The sequence below is a fragment of the Aquarana catesbeiana genome, linkage group LG10 (assembly GCF_042186555.1).
Source record: "Aquarana catesbeiana isolate 2022-GZ linkage group LG10, ASM4218655v1, whole genome shotgun sequence".
NCBI lineage: Eukaryota > Metazoa > Chordata > Amphibia > Anura > Ranidae > Aquarana > Aquarana catesbeiana.
Window position 1 is genome coordinate 123,404,911 of NC_133333.1, and position 22,100 is coordinate 123,427,010.

The following is a 22,100-nucleotide window of genomic DNA, read 5'->3' on the forward strand; positions in this document are numbered from 1 at the left end:
GCATTTCCCATTTCAGGCCATCTTTTCCAACTAGCCATTATGTTGATGTACATATTTTGGCCTACTGGCCCATAGAGACTGCGCCCTGGTTCTCAAAAGACTCTGATGAAGAGGTTATCCTCGAAACGCGTCAGAAAATTCTAAACACCCGCCTCAATATGGGCTCATGATACTTTTAACAGGTTTTTAATTCCAAATTTCCATATTTTTTATATTTTGTTACCTGTTTGTATTGATACGTAGTATTGGCATTATTTAATTGTTTTTATTTGCTTTTATTTGCTTCTATTTTCATATGAATACATTTTATACGTTTTGATGTGAGCAACTGATCACGCGCCCTTCATCCATCACTCTCCATATACCCAGGGGACATGTATCAATGCAAAAAAAGTTTTAAAAACGGACATTTTTTCAGGAGCAGTGATTTTAATAATGCTTAAAGTGAAACAATAAAGATAAAATATTCCTTTAAATATCGTGCCTGGGGGGTGTCCTTAGTATGCCTGTAAAGTAGCTCATTTTTCCCATGTTTAGAACAATACCACAGAAAAATGACATTTCTAAAGGAAAAAAAAGTAGGGTTGCGGAAATTAATGATTAATTCCTTGATTAATCGTTAATTTTTTTGATTGATCAAAATTGTTTTGATCGGTACTCAGCTCTCCGCCGACTTCCAGGCCTTCAGGGAGTTCCGTCGGAGATCCGGTGACGTCATGGACATCGACGTCACCGGACTCCTCCCCCCTTCCCCAAGTGCCTCCGTCTGCTAACAAAGGGAAGGGGGGAGGAGTCAGGTGACGTCGATGTCCTTGACGTCACCGGACAGCCTGGACAGTGATGTTAAATATGGATGTGGTTAACTGGGATCATTCAGTGAGCTAAGTGTAGGCAAATTTGATAACCTCCGTTTTTAACATTGTTATCCTTAGAGGCTGATAAGCTGTGATATTTTTGCCGTGTGGTTCAGCTTCTGCTGTTGCCATGATGGCAGCGCTTCCTTTTGACTGACGTGTTACGTCCTAGCCATGCCCCGCTATGTCTGGCTTCAGCCGTTGCCATAACAACGGTGCTATTTAAATAGACTGTAGGGTGACACCATAGCCCCGTCCTGCTGAGGAAGCTCTGAGGAAGTTCTGATTGAACGTAACGCGTATGGGGAGGAGCTACGCATGATGTCACCCGCTGCTGCCCTAGGGAACTAACACGATTGTCGGCTTTACATGCTGTGTTTTTATCATCTTTATGTGAGTAGTTTGTGTTTGAACACAAAAATTAAATCTTTTACTTAAGCGGTGAGCACTTACATCTTTTCTTTCTACCCAATTAAAGTTAAACTAACTTTCTACGTTTTTCTTAAAGTTTATTAAAAAAAATGACTTACGTCAGTGCTACAGTTTTTTAAAACGTATTTGTGTGAACTGTGAAGTTAAGTCATGGATTGTGGAAACTAACTAGTGTCGGGTGAGTGAATATAGTGTATACCACATTTACCACTGACTAATGCAGAGTTGTAATGCAAGGAGATCAGCTAAAAGTAGTTGGATCTGTATGTGTGTTATAATTAATCTAAATCAGTTGATTAATCGATTTTAAAAAAATCGATTAATCAAACACGAAAATTTTAATCAGTAACAGCCCAAAAAAAAGTAATTCAAAACTGCTTGCGGCTGTAATGAATTGTCGGATCCCGGCCAATATAGATAAAAATAATTGAAAAAAATGGCATGGGTTCCACCCCGCCAGTCCATTACCAGGCCCTTTGGGTCTGGTATGAATATTAAGGGGAACCCCGCACCAAAATTTAAAAAAAAAATACGTGGGGGTCCCCCCAAAATCCATGCCAGGCCCTTCAGGTCTGGTATGGATTTTAAGGGGAACCCTGTGCCATAATATTTTAAAAAATGGCGTAGGGGGTCCCTCAAAAATCCATACCAGACCCTTATCCGAGCACCGCAACCTGGCAGGTCGCAGGAAAAGGGGGGCACCCCTCCTTCTGAACAGTACCAGGCCACATGCCCTCAACATGGGGAGGATGCTTTGGGATCCCCCCAAAGCACCTTCTCCCCATGTTGATAGGAACAAGGGCCTCATCCCCACAACCCTTGCCCGGTGGTTGTGGGGGTCTGCGGGCAGGAGGCTTGACAGTATCTGGAAGCCCCCTTTAACAATGGGACCCCCAGATCCCCCCCCATGTGAATGGGTATCAGCTACATTGTACTCCTACACATTCACTGAAAAAAGTATCAAAATGGTAGAAATGACAGTAGACAATTTGGGGCTTTATTAAAAAATAAAAACTGTCCCAAGATGTCCATTCATCTTCGATCACAGCGTCCGACAACCCGAGAAAAAAAAACTGCAACAATTCCGCCTCCTTAAAAGCCATGGGAGGCTCCCGCTGACTGAGAGGAAGGCAGAGTCATCCGTTTATGTCACCAGGTGGCCCCGCCTTGCTCTAACATCATGTGGCGTCAGAGGGGGCGGGGTCACCCGTTTACATCACGGGTGGCCCCTCCCTCAGGTATATAACTGCTGTAATCGCAAAGAGGCTTCAGCCAGCGGGAGCCTCCAATGGAGGCGGAGTTGTTGCTTTTTTTTTCTCGGGTCGTCGGACACTGTGATTGAAGATGAATGGACATCGTGGGACAGTTTTTATTTTTTATTTTTCTATAAAGGACTTGTCCCAAATTGTCTACTGTAATTTTTACCATTTTGACACTTTTTTTGGTGAATGTGTAGGGGTACAATGTACTCGATAACCATTCACATGGGGGGGCGGGATCTTGGGGTTCCCTTGTTAAAGGGGGCTTCCAGATTCCGATAAGCCCCCCGCCCGCAGACCCCCACAACCACTGGGCAAGGGTTGTGGGGACGAGGCCCTTGTCCCCATCAATATGGGGACAAGGTGCTTTGGGGGGACCCCAAAGCATCCTCCCCATGTTGACGGTATGTGGCCTGGTATGGTTTAGGAGGGGGGGCACTCTCTCTCGCCCTCCCCTTTTCCTGCGGCCTGCCAGTGCTCAGATAAAGGTCTGGTATGAATTTTAAGGGGGGACCCCTACGCCATTTTTTTTACATTTTGGTGCAGGGTTCCCCTTAAAATCCATACTAGACCTGAAAGGCCTGATATGGATTTTGGGGGGACCCCTACGCTATTTAAAAAAAAATGGCTCAGGGTTCCCCTTACTATCCATACCAGACCCAAAGGGCCTAGTAATGGACTGGGGGGGACCCATGCCATTTTTTTCAATGATTTTTATCTAGATTAGCCAGTATCCGACAAAAGAACTATTTTAGGGACTTAGAAGCTAAATTGAGGAAAAGGACCTCCAAGGTAGTATTCTCAGGAATACTACTGGTACATCAAGCCACACCAGAAAGGCAGAGGGAGATTAGGGAAGTAAACAAGTGGCTGAAGAGCTGGTGTAGTAAGGAGGGGTTTGGGTTCCTGGAGGACTGGGCCGACTTGTCAGCCGATAACCGGTACTATAGAAGGGACGAACTGCACCTAAATGAGGAGGGTGCAGATCAGCCGGGAATGAAGATGGCCAAAAAGTTAGAGGGGTTTTTAAACTAGGCGATGAGGGGGAGGGTTCAGAGGTAGAGATAGTCAGCGCGGAACATATTCCAGAGGGTAGTATTGGGGGCATTAGTGGTAGGTTGACCAAAGCACATAAACCCAAGGTAAGTATAAAAGCAAGTCCTAGATGAAATCTCAGAACACCCAATAAGAGGATAATATGCGACCGGTCTAATCTACGTGGCATGTTCACCAATGCCAGGAGCCTGGCGGACAAGATGGGTGAACTAGAGATACTGTTGTATGAGGAGGATTTGGATTTTGTGGGAACTTCAGAGACCTGGTTCAACAGCTCTCATGATTGGCTGGCAAACATTCAAGGGTATACCCTTTATTGCAAGGATAGAGAGGGTAAAAAAGGGGGAGGGGTATGCCTATATATCAAGAATAATATATAAGTGAATGTGAGAGATGACATCACTAAGGGAGCTAGGGAGGAGGTGGAATCCTTATGGGTAGAGCACCAAAGGGATGAAGCTAAGGGGAAAATAATACTGGGAGTATGCTATAGGCCCCCTAACCTGATGGAGGAAGGGGAGACAGATCTCCTATCACAATTTGGATTAGCAGTAAGGATGGGAAGTGTTATCATGATGGGGGATTTTAACTATTCAGACATAAACTGGGCGGAGGGAACCACGCATTCATCTAAGGCTCGCCAGTTCCTAAATGTCTTGCAGGACAATTTTATGGGTCAGATGGTAGACACACCAACTAGAAATAAAGCGTTACTGGAACTACTGATTACCAACAATACAGACCTGATCCTGGATGTGGAAATACGGGGCAATTTAGGTAACAGCAATCACAGGTCAATTGGCTTCAGTATAAATCACACAAATAGGAAACATAAGGGGAATACAAAGACACTGAATTTCAAAAGAGCCAACTTCCCTAAACTACGAACCTTGCTAGAAGGCATAGATTGGGATAAAATCTTAGGAACAAAGAACACGGAGGAGAGATGGGTTTGCTTTAAGAGCATATTAAATAAGGGCATTAGCCAATGCATCCCATTGGGTAATAAATTTAATAGATTGAACAAAAGTCCTGGATGGCTTAACTCCAATGTAAAAATGCATATAAAAGCAAAGGAGAAGGCCGTCAAAAAATACAAGGTTGAGGGATCATCATCAGCATTCAGACTTTATAAAGAATGCAACAAGAAATGTAAGGGTGCAATAAGGACGGCTAAGATAGAACATGAAAGACACATAGCGGAGGAGAGCAAAAACCATCCCAAGAAATTCTTTAAGTATGTAAACAGTAAAAAAGGGAGGACAGGCCATATTGGCTCCAAAAAGAATGAGGAAGGACATCTGGTTACAAAGGATGGGGAGATGGCGAAGTCAAGTAATTGCAGACCATTGTTCCTAATTTTTACTGACAGTCTACTGACTCGAATGGTACCAACTGATTGGAGGAAAATGTAAAAAGGGCCCAAAATACATCCCTGGGAATTACAGACCAGTTAGCCTAATATCAATAGTATGTAAACTCTTGGAGGGGATGATAAGGGACTATATACAAGATTTTAGTAATGAGAACGGCATCATTAGCAGTAATCAGCATGGATTCATGAAGAATCGTTCTTGCCAAACCAATCTATTAACCTTCTATGAGGAGGTGAGTTGCCATCTAGATAAAGGAAGGCCCGTAGACATGGTGTATCTGGATTTTGCAAAAGCATTTGACACAGTTCCCCATAAACGTTTACTGTACAAAATAAGGTCCGTTGGCATGGACCACAGGGTGAGTACATGGATTGAAAACTGGCTACAAGGGCGAGTTCAGAGGGTGGTGATAAATGGGGAGTACTCGGAATGGTCAGGGGTGGGTAGTGGGGTCCCCCAGGGTTCTGTGCTGGGACCAATCCTATTTAATTTGTTCATAAACGACCTGGAGGATGGGGTAAACAGTTCAATCTCTGTATTTTCGGACGATACTAAGTTAAGCAGGGCAATAACTTCTCCGCAGGATGTGGAAACCTTGCAAAAAGATCTGAACAAATTAATGGAGTGGGCATCTACATGGCAAATGATGTAGAAAAATGCAAAATAATGCATTTGGGTGGCAAAAATATGAATGCAATCTATACACTGGGGGGAGAATCTCTGGGGGAATTTAGGATGGAAAAGGACCTGGGGGTCCTAGTAGATGATAGGCTCAACAATGGCATGCATTAAAAAGGGGATCAACTCCAGAGATAAAACAATAATTCTCCCACTCTACAAGACTCTGGTCTGGCCGTACCTAGAGTATGCTGTCCAGTTCTGGGCACCAGTCCTCAGGAAGGATGTACTGGAAATGGAGCAAATACAAAGAAGGGCAACAAAGCTAAGAAAGGGTCTGGAGGATATTAGTTATGAGGAAAGGTTGCGAGCACTGTATTTATTCTCTCTGGAGAAGAGACGCTTGAGAGGGAATATGATTTCAATATACAAATACCATACTGGTGACCCCACAATAGGGATAAAACTTTTTTGCAGAAGGGAGTTTAACAAGACTTGTGGCCACTCATTAAAATTAGAAGAAAAGAGGTTTAACCTTAAACTACGTAGAGGGTTCTTTACTGTAAGAGCTGCAAGGATGTGGAATTCCCTTCAACAAGGGGTGGTCTCAGCGAGGGGGGCATTGATAGTTTCAAGAAACTATTAGATAAGCACCTGAACGACCACAACATATAGGAATATACAATGTAATACTGACATATAATCACACACATAGGTTGGACTTGATGGACTTGTGTCTTTTTTCAACCTCACCTACTATGTAACTATCTATGTAATTCATTACAGCCACGAGAATAAAAGGAACAAAAGTTGTACTGTGCCCAGACAATAGTGGAAGAGTAGAATTTTTAGGCTGTCAGTGGAACTTGCAGTATTGATAATTGCAATTATACCATTTTGGCTGAGGAGGCTCTAGTGTCTGTCTTGCCTACAGTTGAGCATTGAGTCACCACTGCCTCTGCCAGTGATAACAGATCTGCTCTCTCATGGCCAGTTTTGCCATCCAGCTCCAAGACACTACTTTTGATGGATCTGCAGAAGACTCTCCAAATACGAAATGTAAATTGAACACCCCGTCAGAAACAATATGGGAAGGAACCCCATGGAGGCGGAAGATCTCTTGAACAAAAATGGGAACCAAAGCAGGAGCAGAAGGGAGGCCAGGAAAAGGAACAAAATGAGCAATCTTGGAGAACCGATCAATTACCACCCAAATTACTGTCAGGTCTACCAGGAGATTCCAACCGTCACTCCAATTTCCTGACCGGTAGTCTTGCTATCCCAGTATCAGGTGGAGGAACGGTTGAGATCCTGAAGCCAGTGTAAAGGAACCGCAATAGATGGTGCAAACAGCCTAACAAGGAACCACCAGCAAATAACTCACGGTTAGTAGAGGCCGAAGACAGTAACCCGGCAGGTGAAAGGACAATCCAAGGCAGTGGACCAAGGCAGAAGTACTGTACATAGGGGCCAACCAGAAGGCAGTGTCGGAAACAGGCAGGGTCGGCAACGAGAACAGCGTAAATCCAAGGGGCAATCCAACAATCAGAGTCAGGAACAAGCAAAGTCAGCAACCAGAAACAAATAGCATCCACCAAACTAGCATGAACAGGAACCTAACATGGATTCTAACAAAAAGCAAGTTCCCTGGTGGTTCAGGCAATAGGAAACTGTCTGCGAACACCAGGTCCCAGGATCAAAACCTGGACACGGCGTGACAATTACCGTATTATTCTCAGATGGTGGAAGATCGGTGATAAAGTCCATGGCTATGTGAGACCAGGGCTACTCAGGAATAGGAAAGGGTGTGAGAAGACATGCAGGAGCCTGCGTGGAGGATTTAGACTGGGCACAGACATGACAAGCCTTAACGTAGTCTTTGACATCCAAATGGAGGGTAGGCCACCAGTAGTGGCGACTGATGGGGAGGAAGGATCAAAGGAACCCAGCATGCTCAGTGGGGATGAAGGTCTTGCCAGGAGGAATATTTGACTCCAGGGTGGTAGAATGGGAAAGGATGCATGAAGTATGGATGATCGGCTCCAGTTCAGGGGTAGGCTCCTCATCCTGAATGTCAAAAGACCTAGAGAGTGCATCAGCCTGCCTGTTGCAGGAACCAGATTTGAACGTAATGGTGAAGTTAAAACGAGAAAAAAAGTGACTCCTCCTGGCTTGTCTGGGATTCCATCGTTTGGCATTCTGTAAGTACTACAGATTTTTATGGTCAGTGAAAATTGTTATGGAATGTGGGGAATCCTTCAAGAGATGACGCCACTCCTCCAATGCCAATTTAATCGTAAGAAGTTCCCGATCACCAATAGCGTAATTCTTCTCCGCTTGAGAATTTTTTTTGGAGAAAAACGCACATGGTTGATGTTTTTCCCCAAAGGATTGAAGAAGCACAGCTCCCACCCCAGTTGAGGAAGCATTCACTTAACATAAAAAATGGATCCCCAGGGTCAGGTCGCCTCAACAAAGGTCCAAACATGAAGGCCTGTTTTAAATCACGAAAGGCAGAGACAGTTTCAGGGGGCCACTCCTTGGCATTAGCACCCTTCTTGGTCAAGATGATAATAGGCGCAGCAATAGAGGAGTAATTCCTAATGAACTGCCTGTAATAATTAGTGAACCCAAGAAAACGCTGTGTGGCCTTGAGGCTGGCAGGAAGAGACCAGTTGGTAATGGCCGAGACCTTTCCAGGATCCATACGAAGACCGAAGTTAGAGACAAAGCCTCCTAGTAACAGGACTTCAGAACATTCAAAAGAACATTTCTCCAGCTTGAGATTATTTTCTTGAAGGCGCTGAAGTACAATCCAGACATGGTCTCTGTGAACAAACAGATTATCTGAAAAGATGAGAATGTCATCCAGGTAGATGACAACAAAAAAGAACCCTTCTTCCGCAGGGGATGAGGATTTCCGGATGAATCTTTTTCTCGATTTTCCGCAACATACTCTGACATGGCCTGGGTTTCTGGGATGGACAGGGGGGTAGGTACGACTGTTAAAATACTGTTTTTTGGTATTATTACCTATATTCTGTAAATTACCGTATTCATCGGCGTATAACACGCACAGGCGTATAACACGCACATTCATTTTAAGAGGGAAGTTTCAGGAAAAAAACTTAAATTTTAAATAAGGAACTTTGAAGTAAAATAAGGGTCAGTGCCCATCTGTAGCCTCACCATTGCCATCAATGCAGCCTGATCAATGCCCATCTGCAGCCTCACAAGTGCCATCAATGCAGCCTCATCAGTCCACATCAATGCAGCCTCACCATTGCCATCAGTGCAGCAGCCTCACCATTGCCATCAGTGCAGCCTGATCGATGCCCATCTGCAGCCCAGAGGGGACAGGGAGGGGGGCGGGACGAGCGCCGACAGATTACATATAGTGAGAATCTCCTATGATAGACAGAACAGTGGTCCAATGGCGGCCCAAGAGACCCTAGTTCCTATTACAGAGGCCGCCAAGTAAACAGGAGATTCTCACTGTATGTAATCTGACAGTGCTCGTCCTGCCCCCCCTCCCTGTCCCCTCCGAGGCAGCTAAAACAGAAGTATTGGCGTATAACACGCACGCACTATTTGCACCCAATTTTCATGGTGAAAAAGTGAGTGTTATACGCCAATAAATACAGTATATTAATGAGGAAAATTACAAGAAAGTCAGTTCAGTAAGTCCGTTTAGTTCTTGTATAAAAACTCAAACATTGATTTAATAATAAAATAACAAGATATTACAAGAACAGTATCAAAATGTAGAATGTAAAAATAACATCAATAATGTATTATATTCTTAAGATGAAGATTGAATTAGATGTGTGTCTTTGTGTGTGTGTTTGTGAACCTTTCTCGTGGTGTGTCTGAAGCAAAAACTGTCTGCTTCACAGTGATTCTGTTTCTAGCTTTTACTCCTATAATCTGACCCCTCCTTCCTAAAAAGGCTGGTTTAAAGTTCTCATTTGTATTGCAGTAATACAGAAAACCGCTGGCTTTAACCCCCTCACATAATGGTTGGAATTGCTAAGTCTCTGTGCATTGGCATTCCTGAAGAGTGGGCAAGAACAATATGTGAAAATATTAAACATATACAATATAATATCTAGATCAAATACTACATAAATCAGTATGTATATTATATTCATTGAAAACCCAATGGTCTTATTAATATCCTATTCAAGAAATATTGTAATATAAAGAACGTATATTCTCATATATACACTAACTTTTTCGTAAAACCTTTCTTCTTCCCTATGGGGGGAGGTGAGGGAAACCAACTGAAGATTCCTAATTACTAACACATAGGAATGCTTATGAAGCTTATACCAAAATGTATACCTTTACAAGTATAAGAGTCTATATAATTTCACTTTTTCCATAAGTATATATAAAACTCAATTATTCTGTAAAGATCTAATCCATTCATTCATTTGTGAATATTTGTTAATTGATGTATATTAGTTATTAGATTAAAGAAACTTTCTAACATTTCCCTCTCAAAATGATTGATTAAACAATCTTAATCATTTTCTTATCTAAATCCTTTTACAACCGCATCTCATTCATATCCATACATGCTTTTAGATCTTAAGATAATTGATTTGAATATATTTTCAATTTTGATTCTATATAAGGAAAAGTGAACTTATTAAACCTAAAAAAACACAAAAAATCTTGCGAGCCACCAAGAACCAGATGCCCAGTAAATGTAAGAGAAAAAAAGAAAAAGAAACAAAAAAGCTGCTGGCGTTAAACATGTCTCACAAATCGTGCAAACAAAAATGAGTAAATACTACGCCACACTATACAAATGATCTCATCATGTACAGTAAATAGATAAAAACGGTATTGGATTGATATATAATACAGCAGCTAAAATCATAATAATTCATTAAATGAGGAAAGTGCTGTGCTAGGTATTATGCACTACACCCAGTAATAAGATACCAAATGCGTAACATAAAAACACACAAATATTGATTAATAGTGAAGTGCCAACAAATAAATAAGGGAGTGGAAAATCAAATCACTGTAAGTATATAGTGCTCATATGAAAAAACATATAGATTCATAAAATACATAAAAGTCCATAAATTGTATGTGAAAAAAATATGTATATATAAAAAATAGCAAATATTAAAGTGCTCATGTGCAGACAAAGTGTTCTGCTGTGCTTCTAATCAATACGCAGAGTAGTCCATGCAATCACAAAAACAACTTGGTAGGTGATCAAATGTGCCAATGTGTCCTCCCTTCAGTGATCCCCTAGGTAGTGAACACTCACCTTGGAACATGCGACTTCGCAATTAAGCTCAGTCTAAACACGCATTTGAACCTCCTCTGGGCTTAGAAGGGAAAAACTGCATCCAGGGCTCCTCAGTGAAAATACCTCAGTTTTATGCAAAAAATAAAAAGTGCTTGAAAGGTTAGTAAAGTTTGAACAATTTATTGAACACAAGTAAAAACAAACCCCAATGCAGGGTACTCACATTTAAAAAGTGCGTCTAGTGCACCACTCTATAGGCAGCTATAATCACTGAATAAAGATACTGGAAAGGTATGGGGGTGATGTGCGTCTCCTACTAAAACATGTAGACTGCTTCTCATGCCGTCCTGTCCCCTCACTGACGCGTATTCGATACAGGGAATTACGTATCTACTTCAGGGGGAAATACTTATTAAACCTTTTTCTTCATATACCATAAAAATATTTTCATCTTTATTATTTTCTTTTTCTTTTACCACACAATCAATCCCCTTAATATTCATAAATTCATAAATGTAACATTGTTGTTCAATACTTTGAAGTATGGATGTCACTTCGAAAATATATGTTTCACACTTTCCCTCCAAATTGTTTTTAGCATAAATCTATAATCGTATGTGGTACCCAAATGGCTGGTGATTTGCCATGTTTGATGTGCCTGAGACACAGTTTGCAGATAGCAACAGTGCGATCTGCTGCAGATGTGCTGAAAAAGGCCCAGACAGCTGAGCTTTGGGGAGTGGGCCGGGAGATAACAGCTGCAGAATGTGATGGAATAGGGTGGCTGCTTTCTACTCTTTCTTGATGTTGGCCTCCTTGGGGTTGTGACCCCTCACCTTCAGTTTCCTCCTCTGCTCTATCTGGCACCCAAGTCGCATCAGTGACCTCATCATCATCTCCATCTCCTCCATCATCATCATTACCACTGGAGACAACTTGGCAATACGCTGCGGCTGGGGGAACATGAATGCCAATTTGTCTACAAGTGTTCTCCCCTCTCTCTAGGCTTATGTTCCTGTAATCCTTAACCTCAGAACCAACATCTGAATCCAGTAATGGCTGGGCATCATCAAGGAGCAAGTGGCTGATGCTCTGGTCAAATAACTCAGCTGACTCCTCCATGGGTGATGTTGGGGCTATGGCAGGAATAGATGTGGACAAGGAGGCAGGTTTATCCACTCTGGCAACTGCAGGGGACTGCACACTAGTCTCTGCTTGCGTGACAGAGGATGAGGAGGATGAGGAAGGTTTAGAAAGCCAGTCAACCACCTCCTCTGCATGCTGTGGCTGGATAGCACGGGCAAATTCACTAAACAGAGGAAATGATGCCCTGCCTGTGGACTGACCACCACGTCCACCTTTGCCTGTGGACACATTTGTTGCTGGCCCCCTTACAGTACCAAGGGAACGTTTGCCTCTCCTTGTTGTCCTCCCAGACATTATTAGGAGGGAGGGCGCAGTGTTTATAAGCAAATGTAAAGAAGAAGTGGAAATCTGTACATAGATGCACTTTAATCAATGTAAAGTGGTGTTTGGTGCACTTTAATTTGAGTACTTACACTACACAGGCACACTCCGCAGATACACTATAATATACTGCAATATAATGCGCCAAACGTACAGTGATGCTCAGAACTATATGGCATTAAACTTGCAGTAACGCACGCAGAAATAAATGGCATTAAACTTGCAGTAACGCGCGCAGAAATAAATGGCGTTAAACTTGCAGTAATGCACACAGAGGTGAATGGCGTTAAACTTGTAGTAATGCACAAAACTATATGCCGTTAAACTCACAGTAACGTACACAGACCTATATGGCATTAAACTGGCAGTAACGCACACAGAACTATATAGCATTAAACTGGCAGTAACACACACAAAACAATATGGCATTAAACTGGCAGTAAAACACACAGAACTATATGGCTTTAAGCTGGCAGTAATGCACACAGAAGTAAATGGCCATGATTGGATACCTTTCTTCATTGGAATAAAGATTTTCAAAATGATTTTTTGTGGTTTATTGTTCTCTTTTTATTGTAGAACAGTTGTGTCTTTTTCACCCAGGTAAGATATGCCTGCCCATCTCTGTGAATGGATGCATTACCCCACACGGATGTATACTTTTCATGCGTGTGAGATAAGTCTGTCATTCTGCATAAGAATGGGTACATTACCCCACTTGGATGAAAATGTGAGATGTCTTTTTCTTGCTAGTGAGGTAACGCTGTCATTCTCCATGAGTATGGATGCATTACTCCACATGAATAAAAAAGAGAAGTGCACTTTTTTAAGCAAGTAAGGTAACGTGGCTACTCCTATGAGAATGGGCACATTGCCACACATGGATGAAAAAGAGAAGGTACTTTTCACACATGTGAGGTAAGACTGCCATTGTACATGGACAATGGCAGCATTACCCCACATGGATGAAAATGTGAGATGTCTTTCTCTTCTGTGTGAGGTAAGGCTGCCATTCCCCATAAGAAAGCACACATTACCTTACATGGATGAAAATGTAAGATGTCTTTTTCTTTCATGTAAGGTAAGGCCACCATTCTCCATAGGAATAGACACATTATTCCACATGGATGAAAAAAGAAAAGTGTACTTTTCAGGCATGTGAGGTAAGACTGCCATTCCATACGTGAATGGACGCATTTCCCCACATGGATTAAAATATGGGATTGCTTTTTCTTCTGTATGAGCTAATTCCTCATGAGAATGGTGCATAGCCCCACATGGATGAAAAGAAAAGTGCACTTTTCACCCGTGTGAGGTAAGGCTGCAATTCTACATGACAATGCTTGCATTACCCCACACAGATGAAAAAGAGCAGCATGCTTTTCACCTGTGTGATGTAAGGCTGCCATTCTCTATGGGAACTGACACATTGCCCCACACAGATGAAAAAGATGAGTGTACTTTTCATGCATGTGAGGTAAGGCTGCAATTCTCCATGAGAATGGATGTATTGCTCCACATGGATGAAAAAGAGAAGTGTACTTTTTACCCATGTGAGGTAAGGATGCAATTCTACATAAGAATGGTTGCATTACTCCAGATGGATTAAAAAAAAGAGAAGCTTACTTTTCACCTGTGTGAAGTAAGGCTATGTATGGAGACATTACCCCACACAGATGAAAAAGAGAATTGTACTTTTCATGTGTGTGAGGCATAGCTGCCATTCACCATAAGAATGGACACATCACCCTACACAGATGAAAATGAAAGATGTCTTTTTCCCCTGCGTGAGGTCCATTTCTTTTAGCTGTCCTGCAGACCATTAAAAATGCAAAAATGCTATCCATGGTCTGCTTTTCCTATTTCCAGCCCAGGTCTTCCAGCACCAGCCACAGGCTAGGGCAGAAGGTTGCCTGAGCATTTTGAGGATTCACTTCACCAAGCAGCTGAAGGATCCTTTCCTCTAGTTGGGGGGTCATCTCTGTTTCCTTCTGCTGCTGTCCATGTCCACATCCATGCTCAGTTGTTCCATATGCTCAGTTGTTCCATGGTGCACCTCTGCTGCAGCACCCTAGAGAGACAGAAACTATTACAGACAAAGAATAGGAGAATAGATAGATAGATAGATAGATAGATAGATAGATAGATAGATAGATAGATAGATAGATAGATAGATAGATAGATAGATAGATAGATAGATAGATAGATAGTGCCACATCCAGGCTTTCTGATTGCTCAGATCCTCCCAGTGTGGCTGGTGGTGAGGTAACTTGTGAACTGACCAATGTTGTTGGATTGGAGGGCCCGGCCTCACTCTCTTCCACCTGCTCCACCCTTTCATTTGCAGACCGAATGGATACATTACACATAAGATCAAATTGAAGCAGATTCTTATGTCAAGTGAAGTTGAACTTGGATTTTGTCAGATGTAAACAGACGCACATCTATTACATCTGACCAGCCATTGACCTGATTTTAACATACCACATTCAACTAACATAAACAGTACTAAACTGTTGTAAAACAAAACAAACAAAAAAAAAAAATGTGGGAACTGCAGGATGCTGCTCCACTTTGGGCTGCCCCCTTTTCCAAAGTCAGTTCCTGGCGTAAACATCCCTTAGGGATTTTCAGAGAATCTGGAGCGATTTCTCTGGAAAAAAAAGAAAAGGTCAATATTTCGTGTATACTGGAAAGTTTACGTGGATACGTGAATTATGCAGGTATATTGTATGCACTTACCCTTCACCCATCTTCTCAGTTTATCTCAGCCGGATGTCAGATTGCAGGATTTTTACAGCAGGTTGCGGCAAGTGTACAGCAGAAGACCATGAGGATGCAAGAACAAGGGTTCCTGGATTGTCATTTTACTAATCAAAATAACTTGTTTTACCACTAGAATCTATTTACGCCCAAAAGTGCAAATGCACCTAAAAGGTACCAGCATTTACATGAGCTTAGATAAGTTCTGCATTTTTTAGGCTGAAACGTTCCTCTCAAGAACCCATCTTTGGTGGGGGTTTTTTTCTGCCTATAAACACTCCTCTTCTAATACTCCTTTAAACATCTAATGCCGCGTACACACGGTCGGACTTTTCGTCTACAAAAGTCCGACAGCCTGTCTGACATACTTCCGACGTACCTTCGGCGGACTTGCGGCAGACTTTCTTACGAACGGACTTGCCTACACACGACCACACAAAAGTACGACAGCCTAGTACGCGGTGACGTACACCAAGTCCGACGAGACTATAAAACGGAAGTTCAATAGCCCGTACGACACCCTTTGGGCTCCTTCTGCTAATCTCGTGTTTATCTCGTGTTAGTAGAAGTTTGGTGAGAGACGATTCGCGCTTGTGAGACTCGTATTTTTCAGTTCATTTTAACTGTTGTTCAGTCTGTGCTTGTGAGGTTTGTATCTGCTTTTCAGTGCGTTTGGTCAGTTGGCATTGAGAAATCTTTGTTTTATTGGCCGCTCGTTCCTGATTTTCAGGTCGTTCTTCACAGGCCTTGCTGTTCTTCAGTGCGTTCTGTTTAGTGCGTTCTGACCAGCCGACCGTTTTGAAACCATGTTACCTGTACGTACTCGTCGTCGAGCTCGTGCATTGTATGTGCTTGGTGCTGTAGTTTATTCTTCAGCCCAAGACCAGTCCATGAACAGGGCGAGGAGGAGTTCATGGACCAAGAATTGGTTGCTTCAGCGTGACCAGTTCTGTCACATGCCTTTGTTCCGTGAGATCCGTGAGAATAATCCTGAGGATTTCAGGAACTTTCTCGGGATGACGGACCCCGTAATAATGTTCAAGTGGTAAGTCTTGAAAATAAAAAAATTTACATAACCAAAAACGGTGCTTTGGGTTAACTTTATCTAAAAACTAAAAAATAATCACTATAAAAAAAAAATAGAATAATGGGTTCTTTGTAGTAACTTTACAAACCTAAAAAAAAAAAAAAAAGGGGAAAAAGTATTATTAGTATGGAAACATTGTTTTTAAAATGCATACTATATCATTCATGAGATCAAAGAGAAAAAGAATCCAGAAATCAGTTTGGGAGAACTCTGATTATGAACAGCAAAACACCTTCGTTCTTTAGAGCATTCGTAAAGAAGAAATAAAATGCGCTGCATTCAACGATCACAGATTTGGCAGCGTGATGAATGTGCTACCTACAATACGAACACTAGTTTTACTAGACCGAGTGCTTCCGTTTAGTTTTTGCTTATGAGCATGCGTCGTTTTCTTGTCCGTCGGACTAGCATACAGACGAGCGGACTTCGGGGTCCGTCGTAGTTACGACGTAAAGATTTGAAGCATGTTTCAAATCTAAAGTCCGTCGGATTTGAGGCTAAAAAAGTCCGTTGAAAGTCCGGAGAAGCCCACACACGATCGGATTACCAGCCAGCTTTAGTCCGTCAGCGTCCGTTGGACTTTTGTAGACGAAAAGTCCGACCGTGTGTACGCGGCATAAGTGTACGTGGACACATAGGCTTACATAGAGGTGCTTTTACAGGCTGAAAAAAAATGCCTGGAAAAGTGACGAATTTTAAGTTCTGTGTGATTGAGGTCTATACTGTATGTGTGTGTGAGATTAGGGCAGGGAGTCAAGGCTACTTCGTCTTCCCAATATTTTGTGCAACTGTACAGCCTTTATTTTTTGCCCCTAAATGAATATCCCCAATACAGCAGCAAGTAGAGTCACGTAATGAGGATTGTTCACCTCCTTATGTCTAAGACCTGAAATTTTATCTCCCTAATTTTGTACTCTAAGTACAGGCTTAAAAAAAATTCCTGAAAAATCATGTGGCTTATTTGTAGGGAAGATCTAGCAATACTGGTTCAAAACTTGTGGGGAGTTTTATATATCTGGCAGAGCAGATGGGGACACCTACACCTCAATGACATGCACGTGTGCTGGCCACATGGCGTCTGCGATTTTGCAATGTCATTGCGGATGAACGCATCAGACCATCTGGATGCATCGGGGAGGCGTTTGTGCTTGCATGCCCCCCCATGACGCCGGGTGTCTCCTGCACTCATGTGTCAGTCATCCAATCATGGCGTTGGGGGCGGGGCCCTGCTGGATCTCCTGAGGGTATATATTGGAGGGCTGACATGGTGTGCATTTCAGTTTTTGCATCACAGAGGACACATACACCTGTTGATTCACCTGCCTAGAATTACCAGACTCACCTACTTCCACCAATTCCAGGTACACTTCATTACTTGCTCATTGCTCACTCTGAGCATTCACCTTACTTTTTGCTTTTCTTGTCACCAGTTCTATTTCAATTTCAATTGTAATTTGGCTTTTTTCACTTTTTTCTTTCTCTCTTGTTCATTTTTCTGACTCTTATCACCTGCTGGAATTTCTTTGCCATTTTCCTTTCCCCTTTCAGTCTCCCATGCCCCTACTATTCTTGGCTCAGGCTTTCTATTCATATATAGACACATACATATCATTAGTACTTAATACATGACTATACTTTTTTACGCCTACAGTTTCCATTACACATAGACTCTCTATTTATACATACAGTAGATATATACATATCATTAGTACTCAATGCATTATTATACTTTTTAACGCCTACAGTTTCCATTACACATGGACTCAGTGAGACTCCTGGGGACACACTCTCACATGCGCACCCTGCCTGTCCTCTGGTTTGCCCTACTGGGGTCCTGTTCGGCTCCGCCTCCACAGTTCCCGGTTGAGACACCTGATGCTACCTCTGGGAACCGCACATCTGCTGTCCTGGCCTCATTTAGTGGTGAGTATGGGACCCCACATTATGGCTCCCACTCTCTGCAACTACTTCATCAATACTATACCACCTACCCATTTATATTCTTCTATCTTAGGTACATCTGTACATGCATCAACCCCTGAAGAGTGAGCTGGGTCTCGCAAAACGCGTCGGGTACACTAAATGCTTGTGTATCACATGTTTTCTATTCTTAGGGTACATCAAATGCCCGTGTATTACATGCTTATTATCCATTTATGTACCATTGTCCATTTCAAATGTATGTTGTTTTATAATTGGCCATTACGAATGATACCAATGTATGCATGACTTTTACCTAAATATACACATATACTTTATACTTCAATTACTGGTATGATGCTTTTTGGCCAAATGGTGCCCACCTCATTTAAAGTCCCATTAGGGTGAATCTTTTGTTGCATATTTTAGGGATGGAGGTGGGTCACCGGGGACACTAGACCACTCCTTTTTATTTTTTCTATATAGCTGGGACGGGCATTCGCTGGGTCTGAGGAGAACATACTTCAAATTAATTATGATACAGTTGTAGTATTTTGTTTAAAATACCGCTTTATGCATTAACATATCTCCTTAGACCCAATCTGTCCAGGCAGCATGGTCACCTGCTGACTTGGCACATCCACAAGCAGCTTAGTTCTTCAATAAAACACAGAAGTTTAATGCAATGCAATTTTACCTGAGTTGACTGCAGTACAGATGATGTTTTTTTCAGTCTTTGAAGTTTAAGAAGACAATTACTTTCCTAAGCCCTGTCTCTGAAAAAACACTTACTGAGGGAACATGGAAGAAATTGGAATGGTCTAGCTAGAACTGAACTAACTTGCACTAAACAGGTTGGGAGGTCAGAGGGAGAAACTAATTTTAGCCCCAAAACACCACTAGATGTCAACATACTACAGAACAATAGTAACCTAATGTAATTCAATACACCACAGAGAGATTACATATAAGTAAACAAGAACAGTTAGTTTTGTGATAGCCCTTCTGTAACAGTGCATTGATTTGCTTTTATCATTATATGGGAGAGTGCCTTCTGAGATTATACATTCTTTAACCACTTACCAACCGGCCCATAGCCGAATGACGGCTGCAGGGCGGTTGGATAACTCTGGGAGGACGTACTATGACGTCCTCCCAGAATTCCCCTCTTGCGCGCCCCCTGAGGACCCGGCGCATCACGGATCCCGGTAAATGGCCGCTGATCGCGGCCGTTTACCATGTGTCATCAGATGACGCCGGTCTGTTTACATGTGATCGCGCCGTCATTTGATCATCAGATGATCATCAGATGACGCCGGTTCCTCTCCTCCCCTCCTGTGTACCGATCGGTACACTGTGAGCGGAGGGGGGGATGGATGGATGTCTGCAACGCTGTGGGCTGGATGTGTAGTGCCCACAGCGCTGCACAGAGACATCCATCCATCCATGCTCAGCCATCCCTCACTACTATGCAATGCTGTGCAGTACTCTGCAATACCCCCACAATACTCTGCAATGCTGTGCAATACTCTGCAATGCCCCCACAATACTCTGCAATGCTGTGCAATACTCTGCAATGCTGTGCAATACTCTGCAATACCCCCACAATACTCTGCAATGCTGTGCAATACTCTGCAATGCCCCCACAATACTCTGCAATGCTGTGCAATACTCTGCAATGCCCCCACAATACTTTGCAATGCTGTGCAATACTCTGCAATGCCCCCACAATACTCTGCAATGCTGTGCAATACTCTGCAATGCCCCCACAATACTCTGCAATGCTGTGCAATACTCTGCAATGCCCCCACAATACTCTGCAATGCTGTGCAATACTCTGCAATACCCCTACAATACTCTGCAATGCTGTGCAATACTCTGCAATGCCCCCACAATACTCTGCAATGCCCCCACAATACTCTGCAATACCCCCACAATACTCTGCAATGCTGTGCAATACTCTGCAATGCCCCCACAATACTCTGCCATGCCCCCGCCATACTCTGCCATGCCCCCGCCATACTCTGCCATGCCCCCGCCATACTCTGCCATACTCCGCAATACCCCGCCATACTCCGCCATACCCCGCCATACTCTGCAATACCCTGCCATACCCCGCCATACTCCGCAATACCCCGCCATACCCTGCCATGCTGAGCCATGCTCAGCTGTACTCGCCCTCTGTATGTGGCCAGGCTGTGGAAGTCTCACACATGTGGTATCGCCGTACTCAGGAGGAGCAGGAGAATCTATTTTGGGGTGTCATTTTTGGTATGTACATGTTATGTGGTAGAAATATTGTATAAATGGACAACTTTGTGTTAAAAAAAAAAAAAGTGTTTTAACCACTTCCCGCCCGCCGGCCGTCATACAACGTCCTTGACTTTGTGCGGGGATATCTGAATGATGGGTGCAGCTACAGGCATCATTCAGATATCAGCTTTTTCAGCCGGCGATTCCCTACACCATGAGAATGATCATAGCAGCTGTTCCACTGTTTGATCATTCTTAAGGGAGGCGAGAGTGGATGTCCCCCCCCTCCCGCGCTTCTACCGACTCACCGCTACGATCGAAGCCAGGATCGTTTTTTTTTTTTTTTATTTCAGGCTTCCCAGCCTAGAGGTGAGATGTGGGGTCTTATTGACCCCATATCTCACTGTAAAGAGGACCTGTCATGCCATATTCCTATTACAAGGATGTTTATATTCCTTGTAATAGGAATAAAAGTGGTCAAAAATTATTTTTTTTGGGAAAAAAGCATCAAACTAAAATAAATAAAGTAAAATGAACAATAAAAAAAAAAAAAAAAAAAAAATTTTTAAAGCGCCCCTGTCCCTGTGTGCTCACATGCAGAAGCGAACGCATATGTAAGTCCCGCCCACATATGAAAACGGTGTTCAAACCACACATGTGAGGTATCGCTGCGATCGGTAGAGCGAGAGCAATAATTTTGGCCCTAGACCTCCTCTGTAACTCAAAACATGTAACCAGTAAAAAATTTTAAAGTGTCGCCTATGGGGATTTTTGAGTAGCAAAGTTTGGCGCCATTCCACAAGTGCGTGCAATTTTGAAAGGTGACATGTTGGGTATCTATTTACTCGGCATAACTTCATCTTTCACATTATTCAAAAACATTAGGCTAACTTTACTGTTTTTGTTTTTGTAAAGCACAAAACAGTTTTTTTTCCAAAAAAAACGCGTTAAAAAATTGCTGCGCAAATACCGTGCGAGATAAAAAGTTGCAATGACCGCCATTGTATTCTCTAGGGTCTTTGCTAAAAAAACATATATAATGTTTTGGGGTTCTATGTAATTTTCTAGCTAATAAATGATGATTTTTACATGTAGGAGAGAAATGTCAGAATTGGCCTGGGTGCTCCAGAACGCCTGAAGGTGCTCCCCTGCATGTTGGGCCTCTGTATGTGGCCACGCTGTGTAAAAGTCTCACACATGTGGTATCGCCATACTCGGGAGTAATAGCAGAATGTGTTTTGGGGTGTAATTTGTGGTATGCATATGCGGTGTGAGAAATAACCTGCTAATATGACAATTTTGTGGGAAAAAAAAAAAGTAAAAAAAAAACCTTGATTTTGCAAAGAATTGTGGGAAAAAATGACAACTTCAAAAAACTCACCATGCATCTTTCTAAATACCTTGGAATGTCTTCTTTCCAAAAAGAGATCATTTGGGGGGTATTTGTACTTTTCTGGAATGTTAGGGTCTCAAGAAATGAGATAGGCCGTCAGTACTTCAGGTGTGATCAATTTTCAGATATTCGCACCATAGCTTTTGGACTCTATAACTTTCACAAAGACCAAATAATATCCACCGATTTGGGTTAATTTTACCAAAGATATGTAGCGGTATAAATTTTGGCCAAAATATATGAAGAAAAATTACTAATTTGCTAAATATTATAACAGAAATGAAGAAAAATGTATTTTTTTACAGATTTTTCGGTCTTTTTTCTTTTACGGCGCAAAAAATAAAGAACCC